The sequence below is a fragment of the Haliotis rubra genome, unplaced genomic scaffold, assembly GCF_003918875.1.
Source record: "Haliotis rubra isolate DU_JTF1 unplaced genomic scaffold, ASM391887v1 Scf367, whole genome shotgun sequence".
Taxonomy (NCBI): Eukaryota; Metazoa; Mollusca; class Gastropoda; order Lepetellida; family Haliotidae; genus Haliotis; species Haliotis rubra.
Genome location: NW_025767043.1, coordinates 475,964 through 493,794, shown reverse-complemented (window position 1 = coordinate 493,794; position 17,831 = coordinate 475,964). Strand labels below are relative to the sequence as shown.

Sequence of the window (17,831 nt, the reverse complement as noted above, 5' to 3'; positions counted from 1 at the left end):
CAGTGGGATTTATTACTTGGTGAACGATAAAAGAAGTAAAAGGGCCAAAGTTAAGGCAAAGGTAATTCCAAAGGTGACCGGAAATGGCGGAGATCCATCGATTTCGATTTATTTCAGAGACATTACGTGTATTTAAGGTCGACAGATGTCGATTAACCTGTGCTTGATGGATATGTTTCACACACAAAACACGCACACTGTTTTCCACTGTAGAATGAAGGTTAAACGTATTACCGTGCTTCTCTGTACGGTGATTGTTCAACACAACAAACACCTCAAGTGCATGTTTGGTTTTGGCAATATTCTAACTGTATGACGGTGGTTTATTCTAGTAGTTTTACTGTCCTTCGATGACAGGTTTTTACGTTATACATGTATTGATTTGAATATCGATATCAACTGTTCTCGACAATATGGCTGCAATATTGCCGATGTGACGTTAAATTTTAACTCACTCACCATGACGGTGGTTTGTCATTTGTACTGTCTGGACCAAACAATTCAGTGATTGACATCATGGACATCGATCTACTCAGTTTGATGACATGTGTAAACATGAACCTGAAAAGATGATCCCCAGAATTGCAACAAGCGTGCAGACGATCAATTCTGACCCTCCAACGTATGAACTGCTTGTCATGATGAAAACAATGAGGTAACGCCATGACCGTCCATGTTGCTGACAATTTATTGTTTTGAGCGAATCTCGTGACAAATGAAACAAGAAATACCTAAAATAAGTCACAAGCACCGTATGAATTCCTTAATGGTCGTGAGAGGCCACAACATGGACCAGATGATGATGTTCGGAGACGATGGCCAGGATTGATAGTCATCCTTTACTGGTCGTAAGAGGCCACAAAATGGACCAGATGATGATGTTCGGAGACGATGGCCAGGATTGATAGTCATCCTTTACTGGTCGTGAGAGGCCACAAAATGGACCAGATGATGATGTTCGGAGACGATGGCCAGGATTGATAGTCATCCTTTACTGGTCGTAAGAGGCCACAAAATGGACCAGATGATGATGTTCGGAGACGATGGCCAGGATTGATAGTCATAATATCAACCAATTAAGTAGCTGACATAGCCAAACCGCCGTCATACAGCTGACAAATTAGTTGGCTCCACCAGTTCCATATAATGTATATAATGATTGTTCATGCATCATGAATTTTCTGTAACAAAACTTTAAATATATTAACATGTACACCCTAAACACAAACGTCACATAACACGAAATATACCACCTAATCTAAAATCAACAACAGAGTAAGAAGGAACTATACTTTAAGTGAAAATCTCATCCCTTGTATGTCGATGACTGTGCAAGCGACCCCAGTGAATGGTGGTAACAAAGATGTACAGGCAAAAACAAAGAGTAACAGTAACACCATTAATGTTAAAAAGTGCAGAACAAGCGATGAAATGAGGCAGGCAATACATCTCTAATTCGCCGTGATGTAATTTGTCTCGGAAACCTATCCACTGATGGACCAGAGTCCTTTTTTTCTTTGACGTCAATCAAGCGACGCATGAAGCGTTCCCAAATAAGTCGAAATCGAACTGTAATCTGTCTTTGTAAATGCCCCCATAATAAGAAGCCAAATAACACGTCTGGAAGGGCAATTCCGGAAACATTAGCATCACAGACAACAACAACCAGACGTAAGCGACGTGTCGTACCTTGGAGAGTATCTGAATCCCAATAAAACAAGGGTGTAAATATCCTCATTTTGACTCTCCACACAATAGAGTATACAAAATCTTTAATCACGCCAATGAATTGCATCACCGTCTACGGTTCCGTATTGCTGTGCCTGTAATTAGCATGATGAAATGAGCCATAATGTTGAAACAGGGACAGCTTGTGATATGGCACCTTTGTAATTTGTTCAGCGCACTGAACAATAAGGTATGAGGTTAACATTTAATCCTATGTGCCAAAGGAGACATACAGGATGCTTTTCCATAGTGTCTTGTCTTGAATAGACATTCATTTGTGTTGACGCAGCCGTGAAATTCAAATTGCGAAATATGATGTATTTAGGGTATGACCTTCTCATTGGAAGCCTTGAAAACTCCGGCTGTACCCGGGCCACCACTGTAAGACATCATCGACGTTTACCCGGAATAAACGGGTATAATTAAGTTTACTGAGTTTTGTGCACAACTGAATGAAGGGTATCATAAGAAGCCAACAGTTAGCTGAAAAATATTTCGTCAGTTGCATTTGAGTTTTTTTAAAACAATGCGGGAGTCAACTGGGTTTAAGGCAGGTTTTAAAATAAATGAGTGAGTGAGTGAGTTGAGTTTTACGTCGCACTCAGCAATATTCCAGCTATATGACGGCGGTCTGTAAATGAAGTTTTGTTACCTCAATGTGGGAGGAAGGTCCGAAGTAATGCAGTTCTACTACTATGGTCATTTCCACGAGATACTTCCTTCTAAACATTGAACACACAAATGGTTATTGTCCAACTCACAATCCCCAAATCGCGTTATTTTCCCGCCCACCACGCCATGCTTGCAGAGAGAACCCCCTACATGAAGCAAGTGTAGATTTTCAATTAACGAAGTCATTTGTTCCCATCAAAATTTCACACACAAAAACACGCACACACATACACATAGCGTTATTCTAATATGACCTTGAAGCGTTGTGTTGAAATCACCCTTGGGTTTGGGGCGGTGGGGTAGCCTAATGGTTAAGGTGTACGCTCGTCACGCCGAAGGCCCCGGTTCGATTCCCCACATGGGCACAATGTGATATTGCTGGAATATTGCTAAAAGCGGCGTAAAAACTCACTCACTCACTCACTCACTTACCCTTGGAATTAGCTCATAATAGGCTTAACATCATGCCCTTGATATTCCGAGTCTCCACCAGAGTTCGGCGAGCGTGCTAGGTGGACGTGCGGTAGGAACATGTCATATATTTCAAGTGACATCGCAGTTTAGTATTGGGTTGGTCGATATATATTCCAGTGCGGTTATACAAACAATTATGTTTCAAAGAGCTCTGGTATGTGCGTGCATAACTCAACGCATCCGCTCGATGTTACTTTGCATGTGGAAAATGGTACAAATCTAACCATCCATAGATAGGAATAAAGATATTACATTAGTCAATCCATGTCTGTAGGATGCAGGCTTTAGCTATTACAATCCAATAAACAATGGTAAAAGTAATAATCTCTGAATATCATTTTATAATTCTATTAATGTTTGTGTTGTTGTGTGTAAACTTAAATGGCCTGTTTGTATAATGACTAATTTGCAGGATGATTGAAAGTTGGTAAAGAGAGGAGTAGACAAAGAACAATTTACACTATATCCTGAAACGTTCCTTTTCACCTTTTACGTAGCCTGTGCAGTAGAGAGATAAACTAAATAATGTGATTCTTCTAAACAAAACTACAATCCTCTTGCATATTACAGTCTCAAACTAAACAATAACAATCAAGTGTTTCCACATTGCCCTTCGTAACACGTGTTCTAAAATGTGCCCCACATTTAACTGTAACCTTCATTCTCAATTGAGTAGCAGCCCTGACATTTATAAATAATTATGTAGCCAAAACATTCTTCTCTATTTTGTTTTTACAAATGAAGTGAGTAGCTACCTCCATCTGGCAAGTTTTGTATGGGTTGTTGAGCTGAGATTTTAATCAGTTCCACGAACCTTAAGCATTAAGTGGTCTACAAAAACACACCTACAGCTGTTTAACCTAAAGGTTAAGAGCTCTGATCTTTGAAGTCTTTCGAAACTATAAACCCTTTCTTTTTGTTTATATAATAGCAAATGATGAAATACACTGCAGGAACGCAAACATTCTAATGGAGCCAGACGAGGCCTCAAACGTTCCATTTGTTTTCTAGGTAGTGTTGCATTTATCTCCTATCTCCAGTAATAATCCGGGATAAACTGACTGAGTTTAGTTTTACGCCGCTTTTAGCAATATTCCAGCAATATCACGGCGGGGGACACCAGAAATCCGGGATAAAAGCACGTTGGGATCTCATACATGTTCGTGGTGAACTACACATTCTGACAGCAGGTTTTGGTATACATTGAACTAAATCCATTAATCATACTGTCTTTGATATTGTTCCACAAACAGTGAGTGAGTGCGTTTAGTTTTACGCCGCACCCAGCAATATTCCAGCCATATGGCGGCTCCACAAACTGAAGCCGACATGATGGACAAAGGTGTATAGCCCTGTTTTTCTCCAAATGCACGTGATATACATTTGGTCGTTGATGCTCATTTCGCCGTTAGGTAGATATGTGGTTTTTTTTTAAAAAGAGTGTAACGTATTCTACATGGAGTTAAAGCCAATAATGGGTAATTCATATGTACTTAATAATAAATAAGTGCATTATATTAAACAGTGTAATGATCTTGGGAAGACGCTGACTTCGGAAGAGATACGCCACATAAAATATTGAACACGAACGTGATTGGGCTTTTCATTATTACTCACTATTCAAGAGTTCTGTAGTGGCCAGGCGTTGACTTATTGCGGGTCAACTCTCTTCTACTCCGTCGATGTGCTCAGCACAATGTTGCCTAAAATCATTCTACTTTTGTCTCATTTATTCCAAACAATTTGTATTCGGGATTTGTGTCCAGAAAAGATATGATTCTGTCTCTGACATAATGATCCTCTCCATAGTATTTGAATCATCAGCCCATTCCAAACCCAATGTTAATTTCATCTACCGAATATATTTAACATGCTCACATCAGATGTTTAGATCAGCAGTATACACATCTTCAGAAAAAAGTCTTTTAATGATTGGAATGACTGACAAAAATATGATTCTGTTCAAGGTTTCACTAAATGCTTAATGGTTATAAACATGTCCACTACATGTTGGATTGGTTCTCAACTTCATACATGTTTGTCATTACGAATGTGCCGCTTGAACAACAGAGACTGCAAATAATACCTGGTATTTTTAGGGTCCAGACAACGTGGTGTTTTGAATCAATAATACCAAAGAAATTATTTTTTTTTTTTAAACTATTACAAACTGAAGTAGTAGAATGTATATATTTGCATTATCGCCATGCATATCCTTTTAAGACGCTTCCATTCACAGTTAAAGCTGAATGCAAGCTGAACATTTATAAACCACTGCTCATATCTTCCACTTGCATTTATGGATGCCAACCTTTTGTATTATGAGGGACACGACCTACTGGAGTGTATGTCTTCATCGGGTGAATGAAAGCTGGGAAGCAGAGAGCTCAATATAATCTTAATGACTCTGAACACGGTAATATGTTGGTGGATCATAATACCCCCGGGTCCACAACAGGGGGGTTGAAGAGCGCTTAGCGTTACCCAGCACCCACCACGAGGAGGTGGCTCTTCACGGGTGCCACACTTAGATTAGATTCTCATCGACAGGGGTATGATAATTAATTATGAAAACGAACGCCATGCATTCTGAGAAAAGATCTAGTTATTTATACTTTCACACTTGTCTTGTTAATATACTGAAAGCCATTAAAAATGGCTAATTTCAACATATATAAACCTAACTGGCAGATATGTTTTAAGTGAACATCTGTGAATAATTTCATCTGAAAATGTCCAGTCAACAACAACATCAGTGACGCAACAACGACATCACACAAAGGAGGGGTCACTTACAGTCAATATCGTGTGTGTCCACCGTGCGCTGCAAGACATGCTCACAGTCTTTGGGGCATTGAAAGACACACATTTCTCAGGAACAGCTGTTGGATGGTCTGCAGCCTCTGATGGTCTGTGGTCTGATCATGACACCACCCCCTTCAAAACGATCATGTTCAAGGACACAGTTGGCGCAAGTCTTTCTCCTTTACGTCGATAAATCTGTTCACGTCCATCTGCAAAGAATAAGTTTAACCTGGATTCATCTGAAAAAACTACATCTGGCCGTGTCCTGTTGCCAAAATTGGCCCCATTTGCTGCCCATCGCTGTCTGGCAAGTCTGTGGCGATGCAACAAGGTTGGACCACGGTACGGGTTACGACACCGGATGTTGAAGGCAGCAAGGCGTCCATGTATCTTTGGGGCGCTGAAATGACGTTGACTTGTCCCAATTGTCCTCCTTGCCTAATCATCAGCTGTTTGGAACCGATTTCGCAAGTGTGAAACTCGGATATTGCGGTTTTGTCGAGCTGTTATCACAGGTGGTGCACCAGGTCGCAGACGATCAGCAACACTTCCGGTAGCCCGAAAACGTTGTCTGAGTCGACTTACAGTTGATGGATGCACATTAAAGTGCCTGGCAATCATCACATCTGAACCACCTTGGCTGACCATACCGATAACCTGATTCCTTTCGTCTTGTGTCAAGTGCAGCATTTTCTCAAAGTGATTGAGTTCCACAATTCCTTGTGCTTTTACAGGGCCTGGGTGCAGGTAATGCATGTGCACAACGTGTTTCATGAATGAGGTTGTGTTTACGGGAAACGTCAAAGGTTCAGTTTTAAGTATCAAAGTTCATGTGAGAGGAATGCTCCGGGACTCGAACTCGAAATGGGCCAGAATAACAGCCTTTTATCCCTACATCCTCTGTATCACAGGAAAAAGTCTTCAATAGAACTGTTGTAAGTTTCAGGACAATAAATACCAATTGCGTTTTTAATGGCTTACAGTATATTTCATGACGGCGTCTTAGAAATGTAGATTATTTGTTAAGGAAATCTTAAACTATCTGAAAAAATAAGAACATGCATAAAGGATACGCGCAAAAACATCAGAAAACATAAGAGACACAAAAAAACTTTACAGTTTGGTTTAAGTGAAGGAGACTGCTGTGCCCATTAAACGATAAACGTCAATCACGCACGTGAGAGAAATACACTCACAGCTTCATCCATGAACATCATGGCTGTATAACATATAACAGCTTCACAGCTCAAACACATCCTTCAGTTTCTATCGAGCCAGTCGCCACCAAGAAAATATGCGGAAATGACCAATTGCCGGACACAAGGGAAATGTCATTCTATTGATAATTTATGATGATTTGCGATCATGTTTCCGACTACTCATCATAAAACACTGTACAGGCTGCTGTTGTTAAACTGGCGTAAAAGTGTTGATAAAAGTGAGTTATAGCCTTTATAATTACTGGGGCACTTTCAGTGAACATCCCAGTGTAAGCGAGGCGAAAGAAACTGGATGTGATTATGCCCTATAATTTTCATTTAACTGAATGCAAGCTACTTCACGTTATGGGCAAGGTATTAAGAGTCAATAAGTGACTATGGATTGACCGTAGCGACGACTTGTTTATATGGCATGCCCTGTGCCGCAGCCATATAAATCACGCCCTCTGGAAGCCAGCGATGGTCAGGTCGACCTCCCCAGGCAATGAATCACCAAACATCAATAAACGCTCAGCACTCAAACGCGTCAATGTATTTCGTGTTTATATACTTGATTACGTTGATAAATTCAAGAACGGAAGAGTGTAAGGTATAACTTTCTTTTCTTTGGCTGAGAAAAAATCAGAAAGATCTCTGGTGATCAGAGTTACGATTTATCTTTCACCTCGTCAACCTCCAAAGAATGTCAGTGAAAACCTGCTGGCCCAAGGTACACACAGACTCAATATTTACCCAGAATCTAAATTCGTCCAAGTGTGGACGTGAACACAATCTGATCCAGTCTCCTTTGCCCCAAACCGTCCATTGATGGAATCCTACGAGATACAGCTCACCACTGTAAACATTGCTACACACGACCAAACGTACATACTGACTGTTAAGAACGCAAGATCAGGACGCATCTTTGCTGGTACCAAATTCTAGATCTGATGGGCGTGCTGTCAACAAAGTCCTACCCGAACTTACTAAGAAATCAATGTGATCACTATCGTCTTGCCGGTTACAATGAGGTGATGTCCAGACAGTAAACTTAACTGACTAACAAGAAAGAAAACGTCACCTGTTACAGAGCAAAAGTTGGAAATGAACATAGAGTTAAGGAAAGTTGATGAAAAGCTTCTATATGACTTCTAAATAGCTATAATTAGGTGAGTCAAAATAGGGTCAGACAGTGTGATATCAAAGTGAGTGAGTGAATGAGTTAATATTCATCGTCACATCGGCAATATTTCAGTCATATAGTGACGAGAACAAATAATAATCATATTAAAGATCAATACAATTAGAAAATAAATGCCTGTTGACGAAGAACAGTAAAACTACTAGTGTATCACAAATATCCATTTAAAACTAGTAATTAAATCTAAAATATGTTAAATGTACATGACAATACAATATAAAAACTGGCTATAGATTGCCAACAACTGAAGGTAGATCACCATACTAGGGACCATGGGTACTAACAGTACATTTGCTTCCTTCAAGGACCCTAGGTGGATTAACACCATCCCTTCAGCTGTTAGCAACTTAGACAAATCTAGCCATACCTTTAAAAAGACACATATTCTACGATTAAAAACAGTGGAGAGTTTCAATTTACTTTGAATGTCTGTGGACTTACGTACCCTCTCAGGAGGACACTAATCCCCTGAAATGAGGAATCTTGCAAAGCTTGCGTCCTTAGCTAATGTACAGTAATTACTGAAATCTGATGATTATTGAAGCCTTACGTAAAGGAACATTAGGCCACAACCTAAAAGTGTTATTAGTGTTATTTTGCAATCATTTATTGTATATGCGCTTTTAACAAAGAATTACGGAATACATTTTTCAGATGACATCAGGACAGTCAAAACAAACAGACAATTCCACATGTCACTGTGATATCTTGGAATTGCCTCGACTGCATATTGTTAAAGCAGCGAAAACCTGACAGCTGATGTGGGAAATGAATAAGTACACTTGTACCCGGGCGATACAAAGGATGATGCGAGGGAATTGAGATTTGAAAATGAGCCCTCTACAAAATTTTTAACAAGGCAAAAAGACAAATTGTGTAAGTTTTAGTGAAATTGATTGAAGACGTACAAGATAAAAAAGCCCCGAATCCAAAGAAAACCAGGAAAATTATTCCTTGAAAGAAGAAATGGAAGCAAAACAAATGTACAGAAAGTGTTTTAATCAGAACGTGTTTTGATTGAATCGCTGTCTGAAGGCTGCTTTTTCCAGTATCAAGGTCCGACTGGCCGTGCCTGGATTTACTTGCCGACACTCCGCTCGATAACTTGACTCTTGGAGTGTATGCTTGGTAGCACTATCCTCGGGGAATCGCCTTAAATGGTGAAAGTATCATAACGATTCACAACGATGCACAAGTATACAATGTATAACTGTTCAAGCAACACCAGACACGGTATCGATGCCTTACATTCTGAAACATGTCAATCCTTGCGTAGTTAACTATGTTAAAGACATGAATTGGGGACAAAGTCCATGAGGGTAGTAGACCACAAGCACAGTAAACTCAATGAATTGTGATGGGGGTGATGCCTAGAGCACCTGGACGACAAGATGGAGTTTCTGATATAGTTAACTGCGGATTAATAACACATTACATATTTACCACTTTGCTCTGTTCACTGAAAGTTCACTGGATTTATGCCAGATAACACTGGGTAAATGTGGGACTTGTATTCTGTATATGGCTACTAGACAGACCCTGAAACCATGCACGTACGTTAATACAGGGAATGTCTGTGTGCAGGAGGTTTCTAGGTGTAACAGCACCATACCAGTGGTCGATGGTTATATGGCTGTACCCTCAAAGGGGGTTGAAGTAGCGTAAATTTATTGTCCTCCTGAGAGAGCACGTAAGTTCCCAAAACTTTCAAAGTTAAATTTTCACGTACCAGGTTTTTAAATGTAGTATTTTTGTTCTTTTAAATTTCGGCTAAATTATCCTACAATCTCCAGAAGCTGAAGGGATGGTGTAAATCCAGCTAGGTTCCATGCAGTTAGCAAAAGTAATGTAAGTCCCCATGGTTCCTAGTATGGTGATCTACCTTCAGTTGTTGGCGATCCATAGCCAGTGTTTTATTCTGTATTGTCCTCTTTAATTGAAATGTTTTAGCTTTGCTCGCTAGTTTTATTCATATCTGGGATTCTCTAGTATTTTTACTGTCCATCGTCGACAGGTTTTAATCTTCAAAACGTTTTCTCTTTATATTGTATAAATTGTTTTCGTCACGATATGGCTGAGGTATTGCCGATGTAACGTTGAATATGAACTCACTCACTCACTCACTCGTCTGAGACCTGCATCACTTCAGGCTTTCCTTCCATAATATGCCTGAAATCTTGAACAATATATAAGATAATCCCTATTCACACAAACTAAAGTAAAGAATTTCACGTTGGAATTTGATTAAGAAGCATTTTTGTGTCAAATCAGATGTGATGCAATGCAGTGAAATTCTTTCACGCGTTTAATGACATTCTTAAATTGGTGTTTTCTATGGAAAATCGAACTTTCGAGAAACGTGAGTGATGTCGTCCCTGAATTGATGAGATTGAAATATGACTGGAAAATGATTTGGCGGAAGAAAATGTTAAGAAAGTGTAAAAACATGTGATATAATCGATTTGAAATAGCCTGGTTATTGGTTTTAGCATATTGTCGACTTTAGAAAGTGCTGAAGGTGAATTTGAAAAATCATGTTCTTGCGTCAATGAATTTTGAAAGTTATGAAATATAAATGTGACAAAGCTTTAGGAGTCTTAAATTTACAGAACGAAGATTTCCGATTCAATTACAGATGTTTTCATTTAAAAAATCACTTGTGCAAAATTTCGATTTGTTTCTGAACAAATTATGTGATAACAATCATCACGGAAGCCATGTTGCGAAGCACCTGTGTAATGTGCGTGCACATATGTTAATTATATTTGGATCGCCATATTTTCAATGATCTAGATGTTGTGAGGGTCAAAGTGGTGATTTGAAGGTCGTGAATAAAAAGCAAGAAAAAGAATATGCTTGACGAAGATCAACACATTGAAAGTACAATCGCATCGTGCACTTGCCGTGATAAAAGCCTCACACGACATCTCTGATGTTAAAGAGTAGGTCGACAAAGCTCAGAATAAGCAGACAACATGACCCTGCGTGCATTTGTATGGCGATATATGATTAAACCTCGAAACTGAATATCGAACCTATCAACGTATGAAACATTTGGTCCCTCAACATGAAAGCACAACTCGAGAAGAGAAGCTCCATTATGGCGTGCAGATACCTCATCAGTGACATGTATCCAGACGTTATTTCAAACATGCACACAAAAGACAAGAACTATAAAGGAACTAAAGCACCACAATGATGGAGCCATTATGTCCTTAAACCCCTTTTCAAACCGAGGCGATTGAAAGGTCGTAAGAAAACATTCAGATTAAAGCGACAAATACCTTATTACAAGTTTCCATAGTCATCAGAAATTAAGTGAATTACTAAGTCAGTGAGTTCATATTTTACGTTCTTCATTCAGATTGTTGTCACAGCTAATTTGCCGTTTAAACCAAATGATATATTTTTTATAGTCTGGTCGGCTATTCTTTTGGACATATATATATTGGATTATATATACATATATAATGTACTGTCAACGTAAACAACGAAGTTTATCTGATCTACGAAACTGGAGGCGACAGATGATTGCATTGCGTGGAACTTTCCGTTTGCAAACAATAAGCCCTTGAGGCAACATTGGGTCAACAGCAATCTATTTGATCCATACGTATTTGACCTTCCATCAGCTTCAATTTACACCTCTTATTCGGCAACGTGCATGACGGTGGATGTTGAATTAGCTAAGTGTCATTTCTTCCATAAATATTCCTAATTATAATAAAATGCTTCTTTGTAGAAGAGAGGTGTGGACGACGGCAGCATGTTCAGCACACAGAGTAAAAGGACCAGAACACGATGACCTGAATATATTGGATGAAACATCATAACTGATTACAAAGATGTTGATGTGTCACAATAACTGAAGAGAAACATTCATTGTGACTTACATATTACCCATGAATATAGCGTTATCTCTCTATAATGATGTTATTCCTCTGCAGTGAAAACAGATGCTTTGTCTAAACGGGCATCACCCCTAAAAAGATGAAAGCAGAGATTATTATTATCAGTGGGATTTAGTACTTGGCGAACGATAAAAGAAGTAAAAGGGCCAAAGTTAAGGCAAAGGTAATTCCAAAGGTGATCGGAAATGGCGGAGATCCATCGATTTCGATTTATTTCAGAGACATTACGTGTATTTAAGGTCGACAGATGTCGATTAACCTGTGCTTGATGGATATGTTTCACACACAAAACACGCACACTGTTTTCCACTGTGGAATGAAGGTTAAACGTATTACCGTGCTTCTCTGTACGGTGATTGTTCAACACAAAAAACACCTCAAGTGCATGTTTGGTTTTGGCAATATTCTAACTGTATGACGGTGGTTTGTTCTAGTAGTTTTACTGTCCTTCCATGACAGGTTTTTACGTTATACATTTATTGATTTGAATATCGATATCAACTGTTCTCGACAATATGGCTGCAGTATTGCCGATGTGACGTTAAATTTTAACTCACTCACCATGACGGTGGTTTGTCATTTGTACTGTCTGGACCAAACAATTCAGTGATTGACATCATGGACATCGATCTACTCAGTTTGATGACATGTGTAAACATGAACCTGAAAAGATGATCCCCAAAATTGCAACAAGCATGTAGACGATCAATTCTGACCCTCCAACGTATGAACTGCTTGTCATGATGAAAACAATGAGGTAACGCCGTGACCGTCCATGTTGCTGACAATTTATTGTTTTGAGCGAATCTCGTGACAAATGAAACAAGAAACACCCAAAATAAGTCACAAGCACCGTATGAATTCCTTACTGGTCGTAAGAGGCCACAAAATGGACCAGATGATGATGTTGGGAGACGATGGCCAGGATTGATAGTCATCCTTTACTGGTCGTAAGAGGCCACAAAATGGACCAGATGATGATGTTCGGAGACGATGGTCAGGATTGATAGTCATAATATCAACCAATTAGGTAGCTGACATAGCCAAACCGCCGTCATACAGCTGACAAATTAGTTGGCTCCACCAGTTCAATATAATGATTGTTCATGCATCATGAATTTTCTGTAACAGAACTTTAAATATATTAACATGTACACCCTAAACACAAACGTCACATAACATGAAATATACCACCTAATCTAAAATCAACAACAGATTTAGAAGGAACTATACTTTAAGTGAAAATCTCATCCATTGTATGTCGATGACTGTGGAAGCGATCCCAGTGAATGGAGGTAACAAAGATGTACAGACAAAACCAAAGAGTAACAGTAACACCATTAATGTTAAAAAGTGCAGAACAAGGGATGAAATGAGGCAGGCAATACATCTCTAATTCGCCGTGATGTAATTTGTCTCGGAAACCCATCCACTGATGGACCAGAGTCCTTTTTTTCTTTGACGTCAATCAAGCGACGCATGAGGCGTTCCCAAATAAGTCGAAATCGAACTATAATCTGTCTTTGTAAATGCCCCCATAATAAGAAGCCAAATAACACGTCTGGAAGGGCAATTCCGGAAACATTAGCATCACAGACAACGACAACCAGACGTAAGCGACGTGTCGTACCTTGGAGAGTATCTGAATCCCAATAAAACAAGGGTGTAAATATCCTCATTTTGACTCTCCACACAATAGAGTATACAAAATCTTTAATCACGCCAATGAATTGCATCACCGTCTACGGTTCCGTATTGCTGTGCCTGTAATTAGCATGATGAAATGAGCCATAATGTTGAAACAGGGACAGCTTGTGATATGGCACCTTTGTAATTTGTTCAGCGCACTGAAAGATAAGGTATGAGGTTCACATTTAATCCTATGTGCCATAGGAGACATACAGGATGCTTTTCCATAGTGTCTTGTCTTGAATAGACATCCATATGTGTTGACGCAGCCGTGAAATTTAAATTGCGAAATATTATGTATTTAGGGTATGACCTTCTCATTCAAAGCCTTGAAACATCCGGCTGTGCCCGGGCCACCACTGTAAAACATCATCGACGTTTACCCGGAATAAACGGGTATAATTAAGTTTACTGAGTTTTGTGCACAACTGAATGAAGGGTATCATAAGAAGCCAACAGTTAGCTGAAAAATACTTCGTCAGTTGCATTTGAGATTTTTTTAAACAATGCGGGAATGAACTGAGTTTAAGGCAGGTTTTAAGATAATTAAGTGAGTGAGTGAGTTGAGTTTTACGTCGCACTCAGCAATATTCCAGATATATGACGGCGGTCTGTAAACGAAGTTTTGTTACCTCAATGTGGGAGGAAGGTCCGAAGTAATGCAGTTATACCACTATGGTGATTTCTACGAGATACTTCCTTCTAAATATTGAACACACAAATGGTTATTGTCCAACTCACAATCCCCAAATCACGTTATTTTCCCGCCCACCAAGCCATGCTTGCAGAGAGAACCCCCTACATGAAGTAAGTGTAGATTTTCCTCGGGTTCAAGTCTGAATCTACAATCTCATGTGGTTTCCTTTTACAATTCACGAAGTCATTTGTTCCCATCAAAATTTCACACACACACACAAAAACACGCACACACATACACATAACGTTATTCTAATATGACCTTGAAGCGTTGTGTTGAAATCACCCTTGGGATTAGCTCATAATAGGCTTAACATCATGCCCTTGATATTCCGAGTCTCCACGAGCGTGCTAGGTGGACGTGCGGTAGGAACACGTCATATATTTCAAGTGACATCGCAGTTTAGTCACGGGTTGGTCGATATAAATTCCAGTGCGGGTATAAAAACAATTATGTTTTAAAGAGTTCTGTTTTTTGCGTGCATAACACAGCGCATCTGCTCGATGTTACTTTGCATGTGGAAAATGGTACAAATCTAACCATCCATAGATAGGAATAAAGATATTACATTAGTCAATCCATGTCTGTAGGATGCAGGCTTTACGCTATTACAATCCAATAAACAATGGTAAAAGTAATACTCTCTGAATATCATTTTATAATTCTATTAATGTTTGTGTTGTTGTGTGTAAACTTAAATGGCATGTTTGTATAATGACTAATTTGCAGGATGATTGAAAGTTGGTAAAGAGAGGAGTAGACAAAAAACAATTTACACTATATCCTGAAACGTTTCTCTTCACCTTTTACGTAGCCTGTGCAGTATAGAGATAAACTAAAAAATGTGATTCTTCTAAACAAAACTACAATCCTCTTGCATATTACAGTCTCAAACTAAACAATAACAATCAAGTGTTTCCACATTGCCCTTCGTAACACGTGTTCTAAAATGTGCCTCACATTTAACTGTAACCTTCATTCTCAATTGAGTAGCCGCCCAGACATTTATAAATAATTGTGTGGCCAAAACATTCTTCTCTATTTTGTTTTTACAAATGAAGTGCGTAGCTACCTCCATCTGGCAAGTTTTGTATGGGTTGTTGAGCTGAGATTTTAATCAGTTCCACGAACCTTAAGCATTAAGTGGTCTACAAAAACACACCTACAGCTGTTTAACCTAAAGGTTAAGAGCTCTGATCTTTGAAGTCTTTCGAAACTATAAACCCTTTCTTTTTGTTTATATAATAGCAAATGATGAAATACACTGCAGGAACGCAAACATTCTAATGGAGCCAGACGAGGCCTCAAACGTTCCATTTGTTCTCTAGGTAGTGTTGCATTTATCTCCTATCTCCAGTAACAATCCGGGATAAAAGCACGTTGGGATCTCATACATGTTCGTGGTGAACTCCACATTCTGACAGCAGGTTTTGGTATACATTGAACTAAATCCATTTATCATACTGTCTTTGATATTGTTCCACAAACAGTGAGTGAGTGAGTTTAGTTTTACGCCGCACTCAGCATTATTCCAGCTATATGGCGCCTCCACAAACAGAAGCCGACATGATGGACAAAGGTGTATAGCCCTGTTTTTCTCCAAATGCACGTGATATACATTTGGTCGTTGAAGCTGATTTCGCCGTTAGGTTGATATGTGGTTTCTTTTTAAAGCGTGTTACGTCTTCTACAAGGAGTTAAAGCCAATAATGGGTAATTCATATGTACTTAATAATAAATAAGTGCATTATATTAAACAGTGTAATGATCTTGGGAAGACGCTGACTTCGGAAGAGATAGGCCACATAAAATATTGAACACGAACGTGATTGGGCTTTTCATTATTACTCACCATTCAAGAGTATTGTAGTGGCCAGGCGTTGACTTATTGCGGGTCAACTCTCTTCTACTTCGTCGATGTGCTCAGCACAATGTTGCCTAAAATCATTCTAATTTTGTCTCATTTATTCCAAACAATTTGTATTCGGGATTGTGTCCAGAAAAGATATGATTCTGTCTCTGACATAATGATCCTCTCCATGCTATTTGAATCATCAGCCCATTCCAAACCCAATGTTAATCTCATCTCCCGAATATATTTTACATGCTCACATCAGATGTTTAGATCAGCAGTATACACATCTTTTTTCTTTTCTGTTTTATAGGATATTTATATAGCCCACATATCCAAGCAACTAGTGCATGCTCAAGGCGCTGGTATTTTCCCCTCGATCATTGGATGTCAGTCTCAACGGCTCATCGTATTATCAATTTCAACTCCCTGGGGAGTATACACCTCTTGCAGCCACATACTCACAGTACTTAGTCCAAGTTCACTGCACGTTGCTGTACCCGCAACTAGGTATTTGCACGTATTCATGTGGCCACCATCTGGTCATATACCAACGGATTCGTGGGTTCTTTTAAGTGCACAGGGTTGTGTACTGTAGCATATCTTCAGAAAACAGTCTTTTTTAGTGATTGGAATGACTGACAAAAATATGATTCTGTTTAAAAACTGAAGTTGTAGAATATATATATTTGCATTATCTCCATGCATGTCCTTTTAAGACGCGTCCATTCACAGTTAAAGCTGAATGCAAACTGAACATTTATAAACCACTGCTCATATCTTCCACTTGCATTTATGGATGCCAACCCTTTGTATTATGAGGGACACGACCTACTGGAGTGTATGTCTTCATCGGGTGAATGAAAGCTGGGAAGCAGAGAGCTCAATATAATCTTAATGACTCTGAACACGGTAATGTATTCCTCATAAAACAGAGTGAGTGAGTGAATGAGTTTAGTTTTACGCCGCACTCAGCAATATTCCAGCTATATGGCGGCGGTCTGTAAATAATCGAGTCTGGACCAAACAACCCAGTGATCAACAGCATGAGCATCGATCTGCGCAATTGGGAACCGACCACCCGATCCCGTTAGTCGCCTCTTACGACAAGCATAGTTGCTTTTTGTGGCAAGCATGGGTTGCTGAAGACCTATTCTACCCAGGATCTTCACGGGTCCATAAAACAGAGGCTTGCATCCATTAATGCAAGTGAAAGGTATGTTTAAGAAGTGGTCTATAAATGTTCAGTTTGCATTCAGTTTTCATTGTGAAAGTTAAACCAAACACTTTCACTAACCAAATCAATGCATTTACCGAAACAGTAGTATTCAAATGGTGTCAGGAAATCAATCAATCTCATGTATTCTGTAGTCCATCTCTAGATCTCAAGAATTAATCACGCGCTGATTCATGACCTACTTGTAAATACATTACGCTTCGTCTCAATCCAATGTGGCGTTCAGGCACTGGGCAGTGGTTGGCAATGTCGCCCTCAAAATATTTACGTTGCACCCACATTTCAACTTTTTTCAAAAAAATACATTGGTGTGAGTTTCTTTAGTTATTATGTTCTTGATATATCATATATTGATACATATAAATG

The 17,831-nt window shown here is 39.2% G+C and overlaps 1 long non-coding RNA gene across 1 annotated transcript; it reads left to right on the top strand.

Moving 5' to 3' along the window:
* Nucleotides 1-2,907: 2,907 nt before the first annotated feature.
* Nucleotides 2,908-16,814, top strand: LOC124285705. The gene is made up of 3 exons (XR_006900870.1): nt 2,908-2,918; nt 7,654-7,660; nt 16,682-16,814. It is a non-coding gene; the product is annotated as an uncharacterized LOC124285705 (long non-coding RNA).
* The last annotated feature ends 1,017 nt before the right edge of the window (nt 16,815-17,831 follow it).